Below are 23,209 nucleotides of genomic sequence, written 5' to 3' on the forward strand. Positions count from 1 at the left end.
GGGCAGGGGGAGAAATCCCAACTCGAGTCCCGGCATCCGCTGTCTGCGGGACTTCGTGGAGGGGCAGAGCACCTCCCCGTGCCCCAGCAGCCCTGGCTGGGATTTATCTGCCCCAGTCTGGGTGGTGGAAGTGACTGAAGGCTGTGGATGTTTCTAGCCCTCCTGGCTGTGGACAGAAGGTCGAGAGTTTTCCCCGAAGGAATCAGAAGGGAAATAAAAAAGGATTAAACTTGGTGGTTTCTAAGGCAGTCGGGATGCAGGCTTGGTTCGTGCCCGGAGCTCGGGCTGGTGGTGATGGGGGACAAAGCTGGGTGGTAAAATCCTTTCCCTGGCACATGTCTAAGGCTCACTGGCAGCGTGCACAGAGAGCAGAGCCGAGCAACCCTGGGGCAAGGCAAACCCCAGGAAAGCATTGCAGGCGGAGGAGCCCAGACGTTTCCTCTGACCGAGTCTGGCCACAGCCCCCAGCACCACGCCTGGGGTTTCGGACGGGAAGGCTCCTGCTGCAGGGAGAACTGGCACGGCAAGCTGGGGATGGAGGTGATGTTATCCCATGATATGGATGTCCATGGCCATCCAGCAGCCACCAGCACAACTCTCTGGCACAAGATGGGGCCAAGGCAGGGGAAGGGACGCATGTAGAGAGCATCAGCAGGGACGCAGGGGACCAGCCTGCTCCATATCCCGATGGGTGGGCAGTTAAAGAGGAAAAGGAAGATTGAATCAGTGTAAAAACAGCCTGGAGAATGGGACGGGGTGGTGGAGGTGAGCAGGAGGATCGGGTCACCATCCTGTCCTTTGATGTCAAGCAAAGGTTCTTGTCCAGGTCTCTGCATCCCATCCCCTGCCCATCCTGCTTGCAAAATGAACAGCAAAATCAGAAAGCCAAAGCCCCGGTGCTCTTGCTAAAGGTCTGTTTGCATTTCAACCCAGTGAGACAGCTTTGGGAAGCCCAACTGCCCCGCTCCCAGCAGCAGACCCGCAGCCCTGCATGCTGCAAGGCCAAGGGGAGAGGACAAGGCGGGCAGGAGACTGCCCTTGGCAGGACGGAGCGGTGCAAATGGCGATGGCAGCACGCAAGAGCAACAGCGACCCAAAGCGTGTCCTCCAAGGAAGGTGCTGAATCTGGTCACGGTGGGAAGCTCGGAAAGATGCAGCCAGGGTCAGCAATCCGTCGGGGGCTGACAGCCGTTTTCTCCAGGAAAACACATTCAAACTGAGAACATATCGCAGGAAAAGCATCAATCATTTTACGATATTTTCCATGGGATATTTTCAATTAATCACCCCTTGAAAGTGCTTTTTTAGTGTTTTATACAGAAAACTTTAATAACTCATCCCAACATGTGTTTAGTGATACTATAAACAGTTGAAATAATATTCACTCACACATCAAGTTGGAATGAAAACTGTTTCATTCCAATTGTTCCATTCCAACTGTTTCATTCCAAATTGTTTCTGAACCTTAAAGACTCCACAATTTTTTTCCCACTACAAAAAAGATCACTGAATTTCCACTCTTCGATCCAAGGCTGCAACTTAAAAATAAATCTGTTGGAAAGCTGCTCCAGACAGCATCTCAGTGTCGCCGGAACCCGCTGCTTCAGGAAAAGACCTCAGTGTCCCAGCATGGTCAGCCCCGGCCAAGTTTTTGCCTGAGAACTGATACTAGAGACCACCAAAGCTGCTTGAGATGGAGATGCCCATGGCAAAGCTGAGGAGGCTGGGCTAGAAGGCAGTGCCACAGCATGGCGGGAGTGTGGGGGTGCAGGATGCTGGTGGAAACCGGGGGGCTGATGCTCACGGCTGGCAGAGATCCCACTTGCAAAATGTGGTGTGAGCCCGGGTGAGCAGCAGCCAGTTATTTTGTGTAACTTCATTCTTTCCCAGATTAATTAAGCCCCTGAATAACAGCTGCCTAAACCCCAGTGCATTTTGATTTAATAGGCCGGTTATTTTATGCAAGTAAAATAATCATTAGCATTTACCGAAGAGCAGCAATTATTCTGGCTTTGTATCGATTCTGCACTGCCAACGCAGGCAACGCTGCAAGGAGCCGGGCTGGGTGCGGGCGCATCCCGAAACTTGTGTTTGGATGCGTACGCTCGTGAGTGTTTAATCATCGCTCGGGGAATATAACGAACCACCCGGGTCCAGGTACCCTGGACCAGGCTCAGTTCTTCAAACAGCATCTCTTCCTCCTCCTCCTTGGGATCGTCTGTCTCCACCGTCATTTTTTATCCCAGTTCTTCAATGGATTAGCGCTAGATCCTACCCTACCACACAATAAATATCCCTGAGCCAGGGCTGGCATGAAAAATAGCAAACCTCCCGACGTAAATTGTTGCTAACACCTCCTCTCCCAGCACGCTCTGCTTTTTACCTCTGGGAGGTGGAGGAGAAAAAAAAACCAAACACACAAACAAAAGTCCCCACCTCCTGCTGCATGCAAAACGCCAGATGAAGAGGCACAAAGGAGCCCAGCGAGGCTCTGCCACGCGTCGGCTGGGATTGCATCAGGCGGTCGAGGTGGCTTCTTGGGGGTCGCTTGAGGTGGCAGCCCCCCCAGGCCCCAAGCACTCCCAGGGACCGCCGCGTTTGGCTCCTGCTGCATCCGCAGCGGTTCAAAGCGCGGCCCTTCACCCCACGGCTGCGGGTTTGGCCAGAGCTGATGGAGCACTTGGCTGGAAATGATGCTCTTGGCAGATGCGGGAGCAGGGCAGAAGGTTCCCCCAAGCCTTCTTGGGGTGAGCCGGTGTAGGGGAAAAGCCAAGCCAGAGCTGGGCTCTACAGACCCCCCTTGGTACCCAGGAGTGGGGAGATACCTGCTCACCGAAAAATCCCAAATCTACAATGCCTCCATCCTACAGGGAGCGTCCTGCTAACCCGGGCAGGGCAACGGAGACGACCTGCAGGGGATGGAGTGCAGCCAGCCAGGCTGGCAGGCAGGGACGGCAGGGCTCAGGCAGCCGGGATGCCTGCACCCCCAGCTCTGCTGCCTGCCCTCTTCCACCTCCCCGCTCTACCTGGCCAGGCCGATTTCTTTTCCACCCCGAAGGATTCACGGTGCGCTCCAGACTCATTAATTCCCACGGGTTTGCGCATTGCCATGGCGACGCAGGCAGCCCCGGGAAAATCCTGCCCTCGCCGGCACACTGCCCGCGGACCCCAGGCCACCATCCACGGACGCCGACGGTGGGTCTCAGCCCCTCGGCTCCATCCACCGTTTCCCACCCGGGACTCGGGAGCTGCCACCGTCAGAGGGAACTCCCCCCCCAGCATTACAGAACTGATTTAATTTGCTCTGCTCCATAATCCTATTGCAGCTTAACATGCAAAACTGTCTCGAGCTTTTCTCACCTTCCACAAAGGCGCGTTTCAGAGCTCGCTCCCCTCTCCAAAGAGCTGCAAAGCAGGACTTCATATATATTTTTTTCCTGCCCTTCCTCAAGCGCTTGGCGCAGGGACTGCTGCTGTGTCTGTTAAACACCTCCCGGCAGCAGGACATTGCTAATTGGCACTTTGGGATTCACACGCTCCCCGTCTCGCCTCCGGCTCCTCCGCAGAGACCCAGCAGCGCAGACAGGCCCCCAGGAGCGCTTGCCCTACCCAACCCGGGGACAGACGGTCCCATGCTCCGTATCCAGGCCATGGAGATGGAGTTCGGCCAAGACAAGCATCTTCGGAGCTGTCGAGGGGCAGGGACCTGTAGACATGGCCACATGCCCGGGTGGCACGCACTGGGGACAAGTCACTGCGTGCCTCAGTTTATCTGCCTGCGAAATAGGTGCAAATAATGCAGGGCAGGGGAAGGGAACAGGCAGGGGTTCCTCTCCCATCCCCGGGGCTCTGGGGACCATGGCGCACCTCTGCAGAGAGACATCCATATCTCACACCCTGCTGTCCCAGCACCTCATGTTTCTCTGCTCCCCCAGTCCCTGGCTGCAGCTCTGGGCTGGCAGTCAGAGTTTCCCCGCCAGCCAGACATACAAAAGGGTGAGCAGTCCCAGGGGAGACGGAGAGGCCAGCGGGAGAAGTAACCTCGTGCCATGGATTATATCATGTCTGCTAGTGCAGGTGGGCAGCACACTGCGGGAAAGGGCATCGTCAGCCCCTGCCTCAGTTTATCCCTTCCCTGAGGACCGTGGGGGAAAGGCACGATGTCCCCTTCGACCAGGACTCAGCCTCCTGATGTGGGATGACAGCAGGGACGAGCTGGAAGGCAGAGCTGGAGGGGGACAGGCGGACGGGTCTGCTCAGGGCTTGGTGGTTTATTCTGCATCTTGCTTTAACCTTGCCAGAGCCCCAGCGCGCGAGACAGCCTCGCTGTTAGAGTGGATATTAAAAAAAATCAAATTGAGACTTGAATGATGCCAGGGGCCACCATCACGTTAAAGAGAGGTTAAAAACCCTGTTATGGGGGTTAGAGTTTTTCAGCCGTGCAAATGCTGTGGTGGCCAGTGCTGCTGGGAACATCCCCGGGGCCGGGTCCCACGGGTGAGCGCTGGCCCTGGGCTGGATCCTGCAGCCGCCGGTGAGCGCAAGGTGAAGGGACTGTTCCTTATGGAGGGGAAAAAAGAAAAAAATCCCCATACTGATCCAAAGAGGTGGAATCAGAGATGGCGTCTGCAAGCTGGGAGGGGAATCAAGAGGTACTTGCCCACGGGGAGGGGTCTGGTGGGGAGCAGAGCCCTGGTCTCTGCTCCTAAGGGGTGCACAGCACCCTGCAAAGCCGGGGTGGGTGCTGCACGCTGGGCCCGCGGCTGGTGAGCCCGATGGCCAGGCTGGTGGCAGGAGAAGGGCTCCAGCCTCACAAGAGCTGCTCCCGTGAGCTGGATGTGCACCGGCTCTGACAGCATGTCTCCTCCTGAGCTCTTTTTCATCCTTTTCTTTTTTCCTTTCTTATTTTTTTTATTTTCCCCTTTTTTTTTTCCTTTATTTTTAACCTTTTCCTTTTTCCCCTCAATTCCACACTCCAAACCCAGGGCATTGACTGAACCTCTTTGCTCTCCCCAGCAAAGAGATGGAGAGAAAAAGCTCATTTCCAGCCCCCTTTACTAGAAAGAGAAGACCAGAAATTTGCACCTTAATGCCTCAAACTTAGAAGAAAAAAAAACCCCACACAAATACTTGAGAGCTTTTAAGCCAGACCTGAGATGCGAGAGGAGCTCAACAGAAAGTTTTGCACACCCGAAGTTTTGTCCCATAGAGAAACAAACCCGATGCCGAGGAGCTGCGGGGGCACAGGGGTGGGGAAGACCTGGAGTGCTGCACCTTGCTGGAAAGCAGCCGCCTCTCTCCTAATTACTCTCCTAATTACACCTGAGAGGCTTTCGGTGGGGACCTGAACTAATTATTCCCACTTAACATGACACCTTCATGCATCCTCCTGCCTTGTTGCCCATCGAGGGTGGGTGAAAATAAATAGCTGCCCGGTTATTTTGGCCTCGTAAGTGGTTTTCTCCAGTCCCAGGACTGGCTGATTCGTTTTGGTCGGTCACTAGAGGTTCAGCCCTTGCAAAGCCACCGGCAGCGCTGGCTGCGGCCCAGCGCAAGCCCTGTCGAGAGCTGGGTGGGTTTTGGTGACAGCTTGAGCTCCTCCGTGCATCCAAATCTCCCCAGCCAGATGGTTGGGCTGATTACACGCTTCCCGGGTCACCCGAGGGCAACACCAGCATTTCCACAGGCCCACCAGCTCCCAAGTGAGGAGAAAATATTTATTCTCCCAGCCTCAGATAGGGAATGGTTTTTTTTTTTTTCCCCTTTCCACCCTATTTGCTGCCAACAGGAACCCATTTGCTTCCTTTCTCCACGGCCAGGGAAGGATGGACACCACAGCTGGAGAAAAGCCACCGCCACGCACCCGATGTCCACGATCCCCCTGGAGCAATCGGGTCTCTCCAGGTTCAGTTTTTCTTTACAACCCCAGCAGCAGAAAGGGAGGGGGGGGAATAGGTGCCGGCATGGTTTGATGCACGGTGCCGCGGACACTGGAGTCCTTGTTCTCCACCGGCCACACTGCATGGTCGGAGCGGGGGAAACCTAATCCTGCTCCCTCCCCGCTCGGATTTCCCAGCTCTTCTGTGCTAAAGCACTGACGAGGCAGGCAGCAGCGCTAACAAAATATTATGGTGGCGCCAACCCTCAAGACGCAACGGTTTGATGCCTGGTGCATTAAAAGCAAGGCAGGGACGGAGGGAGGTTTCGCACGCACTGCGCTCCCATTTATTGCAAGCCTCTAAGCCAGGATGGACTCTGGCAAAGGGGTTAATCCTTGTCGAGACCATCCTGAGGACAAGACCCCAAAGCAAAGCCCAGGGAGGAACGCGCGGATGACTGGGGTGCAGGGATAACGCTGGGGCCATCAGGCTCCCGGTGAGGCGCAGTGATTTCCTGGGACTGATGTGCCACTATCGCAGGGGAAGGCACCTGATTTTGGGGGTGTCAAGAGACAGCACTTGAAAGATGCGCAAATGCCAAGTGTTGCCTGCTTGACACTTAAATACCTGGATTTTTTGCCCCTTAGAAATAGATTGACAGGCGATTAGATTGAGAGCAACCAGGTGTTAGCGCTGCAAAGGGGCTGCGAAAACCCCAGCTCAGGCTCCTTGCAAACAGCGAGCGGTCTCCAGCGCACGTGGAAGCGCTTCTCACCGCCAAGAGTAACCCAATTTCTGCTGTCTTGCCTCATCACTCAGCTGTCCAACAAGAATTAGAGCAGGGTGGGGAGTTCACACGGGACTCCCTGCCCTCCCCACCATGCCCAGGGAGGAGAGGTGATGCCACGAAGCAGAGAAAGGCCAGCAGCCAGCCTGGGGCCGCATTCTGGCTCTACCCAGCCCCTCCAGGCATGACAGCATCCATCCCGGCCATGAAATTCGTTTCAGCTGCATCTTTTTGGCCGCAAAATCAGCCTGCCTCCCGCCAAAAGTGCTCAGGAGCAGGTCGATGTTTCCCACCCCCAGCAGATCACCGCTGGAGCTCCTCGATTTAGAAAAAAAAAAGGTATTTCCTCTTTCTAGTCCATGCACAAAGAGCCCTCAGCCTGTATTTATCTGCCCTGAACTTTATCTGCTGCAGTTATTCATCTGGAAATGTAATCAATCTCCCTTCCGACGGCATCAGCCCCTTCAGCTCGGTGGCTGCACAGCCGCCCTCCCCTCTGCATCCAGAGGCATTAAGCAATCAAATGTGACGTGTGATAAAGAAAAATAAAAATGCACATAAAAAAAACAATTTTCCCTGCACGGGGTAGCTCATGTGTTTGTTAAAACTCTGCCTTTTGGGATGTCACCCTGTTTTGTGCAAAGGGAGGAGAAACGGTCCCAGGGGACCCGCCGGCTGCAGGAGCACTGGGACAGCCCCCAGCAACGGGGTCACCCCAAACGCAGCCACCCCGGGACAGGGCCCGGCAGCTGGGACACCGGGACCTGGTTCCCCATGCATCACGTCTGGAAGCGCTTAGGCTCCGCACCGTGCCAATAAAGCTAAGGTTTCGAGATGAAAGAAAACGTCTCAAATCTGCCGAAGATCAGAGCCTTGACCTGAGCGTTGCCCGTCTCTGGTTACTGCTCCTTGCCCAGGAAACACCAGCAGCCCCACAAGGCTCGGCTTACCGAGAAAATAAAAGAGCTGGAGGCCTCAAGCCTTATAAATGAGCAAAGCTGCTGCCAATGGACAAAACCACTCCGTGCTCTCACTGCCCCCGCACCCGGAATGGGGGATTTGAAGGCTTTTTGCATGCGGTGGGAAATGTTTCAAGGTATCCCGTCCGCGTGCAACGGGTGTATGTGTGAAAGGGGGTTATGCTGCTGGAAAGAGTTGTTCAAATATTTATACAGCCTGAACCTCCTTGTTTCCTGCTCCCAGATGAAGTCCTCTTAATGAAATGTAACTAAACAAGCCGCTTCCATTCTGCCTTTCCAACGATAATTACGGCTGATACAGTAAGTGGGATGGCAGCGTTTCAACACCCCGCCAGAGAGATGAAAACCAGCGTCCTTAAGGCAACATCTACCAGGCAGCGTCAGCCCCAAAGCTTTGGGAAGAGGGTTTGGTATTTCAGTGGTGTGACCTTGCCGTGGACCCCAGCACCCATCCGCCTGGCTGGGCTGTTTGCGGGTCCGAGATGGCATCACTGGTCCTGGAGCAAGAGCCCCTCTGTGCCGCCGGCTGGGGAGAACCGCCAGGCTCATCCCAGCCCCTGACTGCTGCTTACCCTCTTCCCTGCGTGGGATATCACCATCATCACAGCAGGTATTTAATTTTGTTGGGGAATAAGCAGCCAAAGCAAAGCAGCAGGACCACACGCAGGGGTGGAGGCTGCACGCGTTGGAGCTGGTATTTGTCGTTGAGTTTTCTGGAGGGAAATGCCCCTTACAGAGCCTCTCCCGGTATCTCCGCCTCACCCATCCCAAAGCACTTGGTGATACAAGGCGAAAAACATCCTCCTATGCTTGAGAGGGAGAGGAAAACTGAGGCAGAGCAAGAGAATGGACGTCAGTGGCAGAGTCCAGCATCTTCTTAATAAATAAGGGCAGCCTTTGCTCTCCTCCACCTGCTCAGGCTGGCAGGGCTTGGCCAGAGGCAGCAAGACATCCCAGTGCCTAGGGCTGGGCAGCACTGGTAGGAAGCAGGTTTGAGTCCTCACCGCATCTCCTTCACCCCCTTGGTCAAATCCCTTTGCCTTCCTCCAGCGCCATGCAGTTTGAAGACAGGTCACTTGGGCAGCAAGAAGGATTTCTACCCCTTCGACACCTGCAAGAGCCCCGGGCAGCACTGTGCCACCAGCAGGGAAGGCAGGCCGGGTGCTGGGTGCCGTGCCCACAGGTGCTGCGTGCTGTGTGCCGTGCCTGCTGGTGCGTCAACAAGAAGGACGGACACCCAGCATCGATTCCCCTCTTCTTGGGGGAGGAAATGTTGCATTTCCCATTGAGAGGAGATCTCCAGAAGCTGGAGGCAGCAGTCAGGGGTGCTGATGTCCACCGTGGATGGACGAATCCTGGGAACGGCTGAAGGCAAATCCCAGGTCCCCACAGAGCTGCGCATCTCCAGGCTGGGCACCCCAAAGCATCCTGCCCGCAGGATCGGGGGGGTTGCAATGGCGCAGGGGGCAGCCGCATTTCCGTGCACCTCCCACAGCCCATGCTGGAGTGGGGAGAGACCCCGCAGCCCAGCTGGAGAGCTCAGCTTCACCCCTGAGGGGGATTAGCAGAGCAGAAGGAGCCCTGCAATGGGACCGTGCTTCATCCCACAGACGACAGCAGCATCCTGGTGCGACACGCACCTCCCCACGCTCCATGCACCTCAGAAGGCAGCTGTAGGGCTGCCCAACTTGTAGGGCCAGCCTGGCTCGCAGGGAGCAGCCTCTCTGCCATTCCGGTGGGGAAACTGAGTCACAAAGCAACTGGGCAGCATCTCCCCAAAAGCTTGCACTAGCCTGGGAGAGCATCCCAGGAGTCCTGGCCTCCGTCTCACACAGCCTCTCCTTGGGGGATGTGGAAAGCCGAAAGCTGGTGTGTCTGGGGGTGTCAGGGCTGTGACCCCCTCCAGCATCTCACCTGACATGCTCACAGCACCATCCGGCCCTACACAGTGACAGGGCTCCCTGGGAAACAAAAAAAGAAAAGAGAAAAAAAAACACCAGGGGGGAAAAAAAAAAAAAAAGATTTTCAGCTCACGAGTCTTTTTTTCAGATCTAAAATTGATTAAAATAAACCCAGTGATCTGACGTAGCTGTTTCTATTTAGGACCTGAATAAGGACTTGTGAGCCCAAAAGCTTATCTGCTTTGGAGCTTTTTCCCCCCAACCGTATAGGTTGCTCTAATAAAAGATGCAACCTCTCCCTGCCAGCCTCCTCACACTCACATCCTTCGACTGTCACGCTTCCGCCCGTGCAGCTACCACTACCATTGATTTCTCCGCCAGCTGGAGCGAGCAGCGAGGTTCCCGACTGCTATCGCTCAGCAGAGGAGCGACAAGGTTACAACTTACCCAGCTGCTGCTTAGCCCATAAAAAAAAAATTTTTAAAAAAGCAAGAATTTATGTTCAAAAATCTGCCTCCTTCTCCCTATTTATTTTCACAGCTGGTAGTGATCTTCCCACCACGTTCCCAGCCCTGCATAGGGCTCAGCACAAACCCTGGGTGCGCACCCAGCGCCAGACGCGATGCTGGAAAAGCCATGGGAGGTGGTTTGCTTGCGAAGGAAGCAGCAAGGCTTGGTTGGGCGCGAGCAAGCTGGGAAACCGAGGCTGGAGCCCAGCCTTGAATGAAGGCAGCTGCCTGGCTGTGTCCGGGTCCCCTGGGCTGTTTGGCTGCGGGTGGGAAGAGCAGGAGACCCAGGGAAACAGGTCTGTGCTGGGGAGCACGTCTGGATGCTCAGACTGGGGATGAGGGACCGAAACACCGGGATGAGGTGCAGGTGATGGACAGGGGACTCCAGTCCCACAGACCGGCTCTCCCCGGGTGCCGGTCCCCAAACTCCAGGCTGAAACGGTGATGCTCCTGCAAATCGGGCTCCCAGGTCCTCCAAATCCAGGATATCTCCCTCCCACTGGGGACGTCAGTGGCTGGTGCCCCTGCCAGCCTCCCCTTGGGCAAGGAGAGCAGTGGGACACGCACCTTGCTGCAAGCCCACCACAACGCAACCCCGGCAGCCGGGCTTGCACAGCTCCTCGCCCCCCACCAGCAGATTTGGCCCCGTCCAGGCAGCACCCTTACCCAACCCTGGTGATCACTCACTTGAAAGCAAACCCGAGCTCGCCCCGCGCTCGCTTCCTCTGCCCCGCGGCCAGTTCAGCGAGGGACAGGGCGAGGATTAAGGATGCGACAGCGGAGGGGATTACCCACCGCCCTCGCTGGGCGCCCGCGTCCCGGCAGATTGCCTGTGCTGTGGGGGGAGGGCAGCATAAAACCTCGTGCCTTTGCATTTGATGGATTTTTTATGGTGTAATAAAATGGAGGATTTACCTAAATGCTAAAATTATACCAGGGATGCGCGCATGTGGTGGCAGAAGCGAGCGACATCCACTACAACACTGCGATGGGTGAGCAATCCTTGTCTGACCAAAGGGGCACTTTTTCCCCAGGAATTCGTAACTCTCTGCCACTCTCCAAGCAGCTCAGCAAGGCTCCTCCACCCCCTTTCACCCATGGGGAAACTGAGTCACAGAGCAAATCCCCAGCACGGCTGTAAGCCAATTCTCCCATCAACTTCACTATGAAAGACCTCGGAGACGAGCGGGAATCTCCCTTGCTCTTCCTTACAGCCACAAGCGTCAGCACCCTGAGCACCCCAAAGAGCACCCCAACCTCCACGTTGCACCCAGCAGCCTGGAGCTCGCGCTTATCCCAGCTCCGCTTCTGCCTTTCCTCCTGCCCGCTTCCCCAAATGCACAAGGACACATGTCTGTAGATAAAAAGCGCTATTTTTAGCATCTTGTATCATTAACCTCTGGGACTCGCTGCTACGCTTGGCATCGCCAGGGACAAGGTTTCAGAAGGGTGCGTCAAACCCCGGGACGGGGAAGGCACGCTTACATCAGCCAGAGTAAAAACAAGGTTATCAATTCGCATGTTGCTGGCGTGGAGAAGAGGGTGTCCTCTGCGCTCATCCCCAACTATCCAAAATAAAGTGGTTTACACACTCCAGGTTGCTCTAAAAATGTGGATTTCGGGCCACATCCCAATCTGGGAGTGGGAACACCGGCGAAGTGGCGACGGCTCTGCTCTCCCTAGCCCCAAAACCCCACCAGGACCGGGCTGAACGTGCAGCTTGGCCAAACACCGAGGATTAATGCAGTTTCCTTTTGTAGCTCCCTCCCTGGGTTCACACTGCTGCAGGGATGCTACAGAGGATACTCCCTGCCCGCGCTGCATAGAAATCCTGATTTCTGCCCTTTGCTCACCCGGCTGGGCTCCGCTGGGCCCCGCTCCCTGCCCAAAGCCCTCCCTGGGTCAGGATCGGCCCCGCGGTGCTGGTTCCCGACGTGCTGAGCTAACCCAGCCTCTAGCATCTCCAGCAATGGGTTTGCAGGGCATCCCGCAGCCCCTTTAACCCAGCACATCCCGACTAACCTGGGGTTCCCGTTGCCTGGCCCAAACTTTTCCGGCTGTAGGACATGTCTCTTGCTGCTTCTCCATGACCACAGTAGTGCCTGCCCGCTCCTGCCTGTCCCTGCCTTGTGCAGGGCAGCCCCAGCACCTGGGTTGCCTCCTCGACCGCTGCTCGGGGTGGGCACTTGGCATCACTTGTCCCCACAGAGGCACCCAATTTTGGGGGTCCCGGCCGGAGAACACCAATGCAGCGCATGGGAGTAAGAAGGTGCAATTGGCAGCGGCGGATTTCTCGGCTGCAGAAGGCAGCGAACATCCCCACCGCTCTCACACCCCATTTCGGGTGATGCTCCCTGTCCATACGACATCCCAGTGAGCTGGGGACAATTGCTCCAAAACTCTCCAGGAAAAGCCCCTGGATGCCAGGAGCAAGGCAGAGCAGGGATCTCAAGGCCAGGCTTTACCCAGAGAGGTCAAAAAATGCCACGATCCCCCTCTCACATCACAGGACTGCTCCCTCACCCCAAAAAAAGATGCTCTTCAACACTGGCGTCCATCATCATCTGACCCCAGCCCAGCCTTGAGCTAGGCATGTCCTGAGCGGGCAAAGGCTGCCATCCAGACCCCCCAGGGTGACCTGCCCAGTGTCACCCAGGGGTGACACCGCCGTGAGGCCCCAAGCTCTAATTGCAAGACCCCCAGTGCCTCATTTCCCCGGCCCAACCCCCACCACCTCCCTTCGTCCCTCCTGTCCCTGTGGCTTTATCCTCCTTAAGCTGATTGCCGGTGCTGCCGCCGGTGCTGGGGCCGCCCGCGGTGAACCTCCGGTGCGCCGCCGGCTCGCCAGCCATCAGGTGAAGCGGGCGGCCCTTTGTGGGTTGCAGCGGGACCCTGCCTGCGAGGATTAAAGGGAATTATAGCCGCTGCTTCAATGCACTGGCGGCAGCAAGCCGGAGCAGTAGCCAGCAACGAGGCAGGAGCCAAGGTGCCATCCGAGAGCGGTCCCCAGCCAAGAGCATCCTCCCCGGGCTCCCCGTTGAGTGTGGGGAGAGAGGTCCCTTTACTCTCCATCTTATTCCCAACTGCAGCAGGTGGGTCTGGTCCAAACCTTCCCTAAACATGGGTGAGAGATGCCTGTGGGGCGTTTCCCCCTCTCTATTTCCACAAGCACGTATGTGCCTGGCTTCAAACTCGGCCCCCGAAGGTGGCATCCATCCCTGCAACCCCCAGTGGTCTCAAAACAAGGTGTTTCCCCCAAGCCAGGCACAGCCATTCCCTCTGCAGCCAAGGGGAGACGCGGGGAGGTGCCGAGGGTAATTCTCCCTGCGTGGGTGAGCCCCTCACCGGGGCATCCCCGGGCCGGATGCCACGGGAGGCTGTCCCCAGTGTGGGTACGGGGCTGCGGGGATCGGCTCAGGGCTTGCACGGAGCTGAGCTGGGCTCTGTTCCTGCAGGGACTAGATGGCTCAAGGGAGCCTAATCCTGCCTGGTGTGGGTGAGGAGGGGTCTGGGACCTCCGGGCAGACAGCCGGTGGAGCAGAAAAGCCACAGGAGATCGGAAGGTCCCAAACCAAGGGACAGTACTGAAACATGGGCGCTTTGGAGAGGGACGGGCCGTGGCTGGGGGCTGCCAACAGCTCTGCAATGCTCTTGGGGGATTAATGCCCTCCCTGTGCAATGATGCAACAAGAAAGCTTGGGGAAGGTCCCCAGCAAAGCCCGGTTTAACACCCCCACATCGCTGCCCCGGGTGCATTTTCAGTGCTGATTGCATATTGCTGGTGCGCACCTTCTCCATACACAGGGAGCAGAGGCCACGGCAGGCTCTGGCCACGCACCCCGCGTCCTTCGAAGGAAAAACAGCCTCCGAGCCTGAAGGAGCTGCATAAAACCCTGGACTTCACGATTGCACGGTCCTTTCCAGGCTTAAAACCTACCAACCAACATACATCCCACCAGACCTACGCCTTGGGATAGCACAGCAGAGATGGGAGCTGCTGGAGATGGGTGGGAGGCAGCGGGGCCGGATCCAGGCTTGGGCCCCTCCTGCCACATTTCCCACCATGGATTAAAAAAAAAATTCCCCCCTTTTTCTCTGCCTAAGTATGGCCAGGAAAGGTTTGCTGCGCTGGGGAGCGCGGTCTCTGTGTTCCGGCTCCTAATTACAATGCAGAGCGTGCAAAATACAGGTCACCCGGTGCTATTATTACACACCAGGATTGTTTCCATTAATTAAGGGGGGGAAAAAAAAGAAAGCTGCGGAGGGAGATGTGCAACACGGGAGCCTGAAGCGATGGATGTAAAAATACCCCGCGCGGGGACAAGCCGCAGGTAACTCACGGGGACTCGGCAAAGCGCAGCCGGCACCGGGACACCGAGCAGATGGGCTCCAAAGATGGGCTGGTGGCACGTCCCCGTCTGTGCTGGCTCCACGGGGGACGCTGGCACGGCTCTCCCAGCTGGGGATAATGGGGTTTGGGGTGTCTTTGTGTCCTGGGATGTGGGATCATCTCACCATTGCCGGTAGCGCGTGGTAGAGGAGAAGGGTGTTGCAGGACGCGTGGGCTGAGCGGCGGGTGCTGTGCGGTGGGTGAGCGGACGCAGGTGGGTGAGGTGAAGGGTGAGATGGTGCCCCTCGTGCCGAAGCCCCACAGAAGTAAATACCTGTCGGCTGGAGCAGAGGGAGTCTCCGCTCCCGCCAGCATCGCACAGGGATGCTGCTCACGGGCTTCATACCACAATATCAGGACCCTTCAGGCCCATCTGTGTACGCCCGTAGCCGGCTCTCCATAGCCCCACAAAAAAAGGGTATGTTATTTTTTTGTCCCCCAAACCTCTGACCTGAAGCCTCAGTTCAGTCGGGCGTGTTGAAACGCTCCCTCCAGCCAAGCACCAGCGCTGCCAGACTGCTGTTCCTGCCTGCTTAGATAACAGCCCTTTGCTAAACAATGAAAACGCAAGGAAAAGAGCAATTACCCTTTTTAGAAGCCAGCCAAGCGCAGCCCCAGCCCTCCCACCCGCGTACCAGCCTGGGCCGGTCCTAGTGCCGAGATGCAGGCAGGAACCGGCAGCGGAGATTTGGTCCCCATGACCCAGCGGGTCCCCTCCTCTACCAGTGCAAAACCCTTCCCTGCAACGGGGGAAAGGCTTTGGGATGCCTGGGGAGCCACATCCCAGCTCGTTCAATGCTAGGAAGAGGAACCGGCGGCCATCAGGCCACCGATCGCGGTATTTTTGCCCATATCCCCTCCTTAATTTTCAGTGGAATAGGGAGGACAATGCTTAATTGTGTTGTGGGAAGAAGAAAATGATCTCACGGCTGTTCGTGGAAGAAAAGGTTTCAGCTGGAAACGCCTGCGTGCCAAGAGAAATCACCCACCGACAGAGGTGGGACATGGGAACCGGCCACGCCGCACCTCAAATCTCTTTTCCGTGAGGTCGCCGAGGGGGAGCGGCAAGGGCTCAGCAGGGCCGGCAGAGACGGGGTGAGCTCGGCACGGTTATTCGGGGACGTTGGGACACAGCCCAGGGACCGCAAGCCGGGCTGAAAACCTCTTCTGCTTTCGGGCGCGTGATGCCCTTCCCAGCTGGAGCAGCCAGGGTGACTCAGGAGGCAGAAATCCCCCTGGCCTGAGGCCACCACCGTGTCACCTCCTTTCATGGGCACAAGGCCACCACCGTGTCACCTCCATCCACAGGGAAACACCTCTGAGGGGCGAGTTGTCCCACTGTGGGGCATACTGGCGGAGGCCAGAGGCACCATAACTATTTTTTCCCCCCAAGGGACTAAGGAGGCATCTGGACTCCCCCGAAACAGCCCCTCAGGGAGCGCGGGATGGCTTCGGTGAGCCGGGGTGCTGTCACCGTGCCAGGGGATCCTCCACTGAAACCACAGGAGAGGCAGCCGCAGGAGTAAAAAGCCTCTTAATGACCACAAAAAGCAATTGTGGGCTTTTTATTTTGTTTTTTAAATGCCACTTCATTTTCTGGGATTAGCTTAATTGTGGTCATTAAGGTGGCAGGGGAACACTGAGCCTCCAAGGGATGGGCTGGGGCGAGGAGAGGAGGGCTATGGGGCAGATCTCAGCCCCTTTGCTCTTAGAGGGAAGATCCTCCAGCCCTACGAACCATCCTCCTTCTCCCAACCACCCCCTCGGCTGCTAGCTCCTCTCCCTCCCAGCCACTGCCTCAGTTTCCCCATCCCCTAACCGAGGACTCATGGTCACAGCCAGCCCTCCACGTACAGAGATGCTTGGTGGATTTTTCCCCCTTGAGGAGCCAGACCCAAGACCTTTCCCAGCCATGAGTTCCAAGAGCAAAGCGACTGTCACCACTAAGGGGGGTTTTCTCCGCGGTTTCCAAGCACGCTGGGTCAGCAACGCGGAGCAGGCAGAGGGGTCGCATCTGCCCCCATGGCGAGGGCAGGCGGCAGAGCCCGCACAGCCACGCGGTCCCCTGCGCTTTCACAGCTTTTGGAGTGTTTTGTGCAAAACCCAGCAATCCTGGCACGTGGGAAACCGCTTTCCGAAGCTGCTCCCAGGGCACCAGGCTGTAACACCTGGGAAACCCCCGCCGGCTCCCCCCACAAGCTGCCCCTTCCTCGGATGCGGGGAACCCACCCAAGGGCATCACCCCCAGCCATGGGAGGGCGAACAAACTCTAAGCATCCTTTTTAGGGATGCCCAAAGCATCCAAGTTGCACAGCAACCATGAAAATGGCAAGAAATACATTAAAAAATAGGGGGGTCGTGGGGATGCGGGGGGGCAAGGAGAGATGCTTCGTGCATGCCACGTATAAGCAGCATGGAAAGGAGAAAAGCTATCGCTGTCCTGATGCCGTGATAACCATCCCCTATCTGCTCCTAAAACTGTTACAGTTCAGTTATTGGAGCCCTGTTGCCCCTCCCAATCTGTTCTTGTGCTGAGCCACAGCTAATGAACCTCCTAATAGTGATTAATCAGGAATATATTAGAGCCTCTTGCATGCAGCTGGAGATTTATACCGATCCCCCCCCCTCCCCAACGGCAGGTCGCCCAAACCGCTGGTGAAAAAATGGAGGAGCCCTTTTCCCAGGCAGCCCTTTTCCTTATGGCGTTTAATTAGGAATAATTGATCAAGGGTGGTGCTTTGCTGACCACTGGCCCAAGCAGCAGGACTGGGGGATTGCAAGCTTGCGTGTATTCAATGGGAAGGAGTTTCTGCCCACCTTCCCCAGAGTTGTCATGGAAATTGTAATGGATGTTGATTAAGATGCTGCGCTTGCCAAAGGCAAACGTGCTGCAATTTTCAGAGGGACTCCAGCCTGAAGGAGATTAGCCGGAGGAATCCTGCGCGGGGTTAAAGGGGAATCATTGGAGGGAGACCCGTCCCCCTTCCAGGGATGGGATGGAGACGAGAGAGAAATGAGATGCCCCACGTCTGCCCAGACAAGCTTCATGCTTTGCAAATGCAGCTTTAAAGGGATTTTTTTCTGCCCTGTCACTAGGAGAAATTAAAAAACCCCCAAACATTGGGAAGCAGGGAGCCAGGGTGGGATCCGCCAGCAATTGCTGCCAGAAGTGCCGGGTGCAGGCAGGGGTGCAGGCAGGGATGGAGGCAGGGATGGGGCAGGGAGCTCAGCACCCATCCCAGGAGGGGAGGGGAGAGGTTTCATCTCACTTTCCCTGCCTGGTTGGACTGGGAGGCAATCCCGACGCTTCACCCCAAAACCGCAGACCCATGAGCATCCGCTGTTCACCCCAGAGCTGGAAACAGGACTGGACCCACCCGCAGGGCCCCAGCCCTGCCGGGACGAGCCCTGCGGAGGGGACAGAGAGGGAGGTATTGCTCAGAGCCGCCTGAGCCCGCAGTCATCCGAGCGGCCATAAATAGACCCGATTTACATATGTAGGACAGAGCCCGCCATGCCAGCGTGGCCACGACCTACTTTCCTGCGGCCCTGGCGGGATGTGGGCGTGTTTGGGGGCTGCGGCGGGCTCAGCTCGTCCCCCCTGGAGCAGCCCCCCCCCCCCGATGAGCAGAAATAGGTTGGGAGTCCCGCTTTTGATGCATCCCCAGGTTTTCACGCTGAAAACGGCAGCTCCCAGGGGATGCAACGGCTGCTCGTGCCTCCGAAGCACTGCCAGGGTCGATACCTGTGGGAAGGGACTGGTGGGCTCGGAGCATCCATCGGGTTTAATCACACGCTCGCTGCGACTCGCTCCGGAGCTCTGAGCGAGCTCAGGACCCGGTTCCCGCACGTCTCACGTGTGGGGGCTCAGCTCCTGCACGTCTCCGTCTCCCGGTCCTCACTGCCGTTCCACAGTCCGCCAGCACAAGGTTCTTGCAAGATGAGGCACATGGTATAAAGACCCCCACGCACCCTCTACACACTATTTTTAATTTTATAAGCCTTTTTGCAACGCTGAGCATAAAGCAATAGGCTTTTACCGGTGCCTCTGGGATGCTCCTTCCCTTAAGAACCGCAGAAACCAATTGGTTTCTGTACGAACACGGCTTTTTCCATTAAGAAAAAAAAACAACACCACAAAACAAAACACGTAATCCACCACTACTGAGCATCTTCCCGCTCGCAGGCGTTTCAGCAGCATTCACCTGCGGGTCTGAATTGGGGACGGCACGGGGAAGTCCCCGAGGGGATAAATGCCGATATTTATTTTGCACTCTGTTGTTTCCCTCAGCCCGGGCAGCTCTCAGCAAATATCCAGGCAGGAAGGAGGTTTCTGCTCCATCTTTCTACAACAGCAAAGATTCAAAGCAGCTTTAGCCTTCTGGTGGAAATACCCCTTCCTGACACACTTTGTGTTATTTGTTCAGAGCTATTCAGGGCTTCCAGTCCCTGCTGTTGAAGAAAAACTTATTATTGTAGAGGGAAAATAAAAACCGCCTCAACCAGCTCTCACACATAGTCCCTGGAAGCAGGTGAGGAGCAAACCACCAGTGCAAGAGGAGGGTGTTTCACTGCATCTGAGGCCTCTTTTTTTCCATCCAGAGTAGTTTCCTTTAGTGCCCGATGGCCGAAAGCATGAGAGGAAGAGACAAAAGGAAAGAGAGAAGTGTTCTGCCCAGCCAGGGAGGGCTGAGAGGGAAGGAAAGAAGAGAAACCTCTTCCTTCTGAGGGTGGGTGGGTCAGTGCACTGTCAAACGTACCAGCATCCCTGCACGGGGATGGGTACCGGCATCCCCATGGCAGGACTGTCAAAAGTACCAGCATCCCTGCACGGGGATGGGTACCGGCATCCCCATGGCAGGACTGTCGAAAGTACCAGCACCCCTACATGGGGATGGGTACCAGCATCCCTGCAGGGGGAACTGTCGAACGTAACAGAATCCCCGCATGGGGACAAGTCCTGGCATGGGGGACTGTCAAACGTACCAGCATCCCCACAGGGGGACTGTCAAGCACACCAGCATCGCTGCATGGGGACGGGTACCAGCATCCCCAGGCAAATACCACCCAACTACACCCAGGACCCAGCCTCACCATCGCGAGCCCTGCAACTCGTCTCACCCGCAACCCAAAAGCCGTAAGACCAGGAGGAAAATTAACGCAGGGAGAACTCCATCCTAGGGGAACGCGCTCCCAGGGCACCGGGACGCTCGTGGCTCCCCGGCAGCCACCAGCAGGAGAAGCCGCGGGGCTCGTTTCACCCCATGCTCAGCCTGTTCCCCTGGTGAGATGTTTCTGGCCTCTGTACAGAGCAAGGAAGAACCTCTCCACGCAGTGACCATCTCCCACCACGCACCGGGTTTTCCTCAAAGCCTCAGCTCCACGAGTCGAGGGATTCGCCTTGTGCTTGGAAAAGTATTTCCAGCCCTTAAGTCAGCAGGCAAAGCTTGCAAACAGGACCCCAAGAAGCTCTCACAGGCCCAGGGGGTGAAGGAAACAGACCCAATATTTCGATTTCACAAAATGGGAAAGTTTTCATGCGGGTTTCACTACTGGTGTGATCGCATCGGAAAGGCATGCCGTCGCAAAAGCAAACATAAAGTCAAGACATTTATTAGCCTGAAACACCAACCGACCCTTCATTTTCAAGTCAAAACAGGCCAGCTTGTCTTCGTAACAGGTTCTTTTTTTTTTTTCCCCAGGAAACACTTTTCTACGCTTCATGTCCAGGAAAATGTGGCTTTGCAGGTCCCCTCCCTCCTGTCGTGGGCAGGACCCGCTGCCACCCCCGGGCAGCGCCCGCTCAATGCCCTTCTGGCCGTTTCACCCAGAACTGCTCTTCCTCCCCGGAATTCCCCTCCTGTGATTTTCTTTCCTCTTTCTCATACAAGCAAGGTCCAAGCTGTGCCATGCCAGGCGCTCGGTCCCAGAGCCACCCGGCCGGGGCATGCAAACCCTCAGAGCTCTCTGCCAAGACAAGCCCTGGTCCCCAAAACCTTCAGTAATGCGAAGAGCCCCGACCCACTCCCAGACCCAGACCACGCTGAACCTCCATCTTCTGCCCCAGAGAAGCAGCTGTGCTCCTCAGCCAGGTGAAAATCTTTGCAGAAGGAAAGAAAAAAATCATGAAAACCCACTAAACCACTGGGTTTTAGGCAGGGAAATGCAAGGCTTGAGCAAACGAGCATGACCCTCGAGCCCTGCTGCCTGCCAGAGGACTGGGGATTTTTTCCCTGGAAGATACTGGGTCAAACAAAGCAACATCAAAATTCCTCTTATCCGCAGGATTTGGCCTGTTTCTCCAGGAGCGCCCGTTTGCCCTTATCGCCCGCCCCAGCCCGGGGAGGGGAAGGACCCGTTCGCACACGATAAATCCCACTGCAGCTGCGAAGGCACTGGGGAAGTTCAAGCTTGGGGCTTCCCTAATTAACGGCGGCCAGAGACGCGCAGGAGGCACCGACCCCGCTCCAGCCTCGCTGCAAACACCAAAAAGAAGAAGGAACCCAATTAACTTCTCGGTGCCCTTTCATTTTAAGTCAAGATTGAGTTTTTAACGTGCTTGGGAGAGGCACAAGATTGGGTTTTCAGACCGTGTGGTACTCCCGGTTATGGGAGGGGGTTGGAGCTTGTCCCAGCCTCCAGAGCCAGAGGAGATGGGAGAGCAGGAGGCAGGGAGCCTGCAACCCCGGCTGGGGATGGGAAGTACTCGGAAGAGAGCTGGAATAACACACAAACCGTGTTGTTGGGGTTTTTTTTTCCTCCTCTAATTGCTCTTGCTATTTTAACTGAGACAGACATTTCCTTGACGATTTTCAAGGGCTATAAATGTTTCATGTCCCTTTCCTCTACGCTCAGACAGCAACTTTCGCTGATGCTCGGCCTAAGCAAGACCCGGAGCGGAGCAGCTGGGTGCTGCCAGGGTGCAAAGGGACCGGGACACCGGCTGCAGCCCCGTAGCCACATGGAAAGTCATCATCCCTCCCAGCCGTGTCCTCTCCTTCCCCCCCTTCCTAGAAGGGGATCCCACCACCCGGCCTCCGTGCAAGATGTCTTTCTGCTGCAGAAAACTATATATACTGCCTAAACCCTTCGGGGGCTTTGCTGCTCTCCGAGATATTTATAGCTGGAGGCAAACTCCGACCGCGCTCGCTGGGAGCAGCTGGAATTGCACCGGGAGAGGCAGGATCCGGCCCGTGCCTGCAGCAAGGGGGTGGGCATCCCGCCTGGCACCCAGGATCGGCCCCAAAAATGCCGGTCTCCTGCACTGCCACGGGAGAGAAGGTGCAGGGTGCTTACCTGCCGGGGGCCAGGGGGTTTGGGGGGGGAGATTCGGAGGGGTTTTGGCCAAATCTGGAGCAAAGAGGATGAGCCACAGAGCCGAGAGGCTCAGGAACAGCCCAGCTGCTGGTCTGTGGCTCCTATCCAAAAAAGCAGACGCCCAACCCCAACCCATTTCACCAAGAGCATTTCCCAGGGGATGGAAAATCCACCCCTCGCGGCCCCTCGCCCGCTCTGAGCATCCGAAGTGGAGCAGGAGGGAAGAAACCATCCCTTCTCCCAAAACCTCGGCCTCCAGCCCTGCTCCTCTTACACACCGGGCTGGGGGAGGGCTCGCACAGCCTAATTGCTGGCAGCTTGTCCTCCTCCCGGCCTGACTTTAATGCAGTCCATCAGGAAAAACACTCCGGCTGAAGGAAGGAAAATAAGGGGGGAGAGGGATGAGGAGGGGGACGCCCGGCTGCCTGCGGGCAGCAGCCATTTCCTGAGCTGGGCGATGCAAAAACCCTACGGCACGAGGCAAGCGGGGGCGAGGGGCAGGTCGGGAGCGTGGGGGCTTTGCACCCCAATCCTGCCCGACGGAACGCAGCTGCTCCCTTCCCTGTCCCAGCATCGCTGGCGGCGTGAAGCTGTCCGGCGTGGATCCAGGAGTGCTTTGCATCCAGGGGTTACAGCACTGGGATGCACAGGCCGGGGGGAATTAGCCCGGCTGCAGACGCATCCTTTGCTTGCGCTGGAGCTGGCGAGAGCAAACGGGGAGTTTGGAGCTGGGTCAAAGAAAAACCCCCACGTTTGGGTTCCCAGGACCCTCTCCCGTACCGCCGGGTGCTTTGCAGCTGGGATGGCCCCAGCCAGATCCTCGGCCTCGCACCGGGCTGGTGGGACCAGCAGCCAAAAAGCTCCTTGGAAAAAAAAAAAACCAAACACCACACACAGAAATAAACTCTTTTTACCAAATATTGCATCGGAGTCTATACAGAGGAGCCCAAGGCATTGATCTTCCCCCGTCCCTTCGCTGGTGCTTTTAGCCCAGCACAAAACCCAAGTGCTCGAGGGCTGGAAGGGAGCACCCAGAGGAGACAGCCCCAACCATTTAGACCCAAAAAGTCCCTGTTTAGACCCCAAAACTACTCCTCTGGCGGGAAGGAGGCAGGACTTAGAGCTATTGCTTCCTTCAGCCCCAGCCACCCCTGCCTGCTGCCTTCCCTTTACAGCTGGTGTAATTCCAATTTCCTCTCAGGTCGGGGCGCGTTTGAAGCTGGATTGCTGCACGCAGAGCCCAGCCAGGCTTTTTTTTTTTTTTTTTCCACTTCTTTGCACATCAACTGAAAATACTCAGAGGACGTGCCCCTCGCAGACTATTTCTGGGTCTCGTTTGGGATGCTACAGACACGAAGAGGTCAGTTGTCTGCAAAGCAAGCCCAGACTTTGGTAGACAGCATCCTTTGCGCACATGTCTCCGGTGGGGCGAGCGTGCACGTGGCG

At 56.6% G+C, this 23,209-nt stretch overlaps 1 protein-coding gene across 1 annotated transcript in view; it reads right to left on the bottom strand.

The window, feature by feature from the left end:
• Positions 1-23,209, bottom strand: part of SDC3 (syndecan 3) — a 45,395-nt gene that overhangs the window by 12,576 nt on the left and 9,610 nt on the right. The gene's annotated exons all lie outside the window — the stretch shown is intronic.

Source organism: Mycteria americana, chromosome 21, assembly GCF_035582795.1.
Source record: "Mycteria americana isolate JAX WOST 10 ecotype Jacksonville Zoo and Gardens chromosome 21, USCA_MyAme_1.0, whole genome shotgun sequence".
Lineage (NCBI taxonomy): Eukaryota > Metazoa > Chordata > Aves > Ciconiiformes > Ciconiidae > Mycteria > Mycteria americana.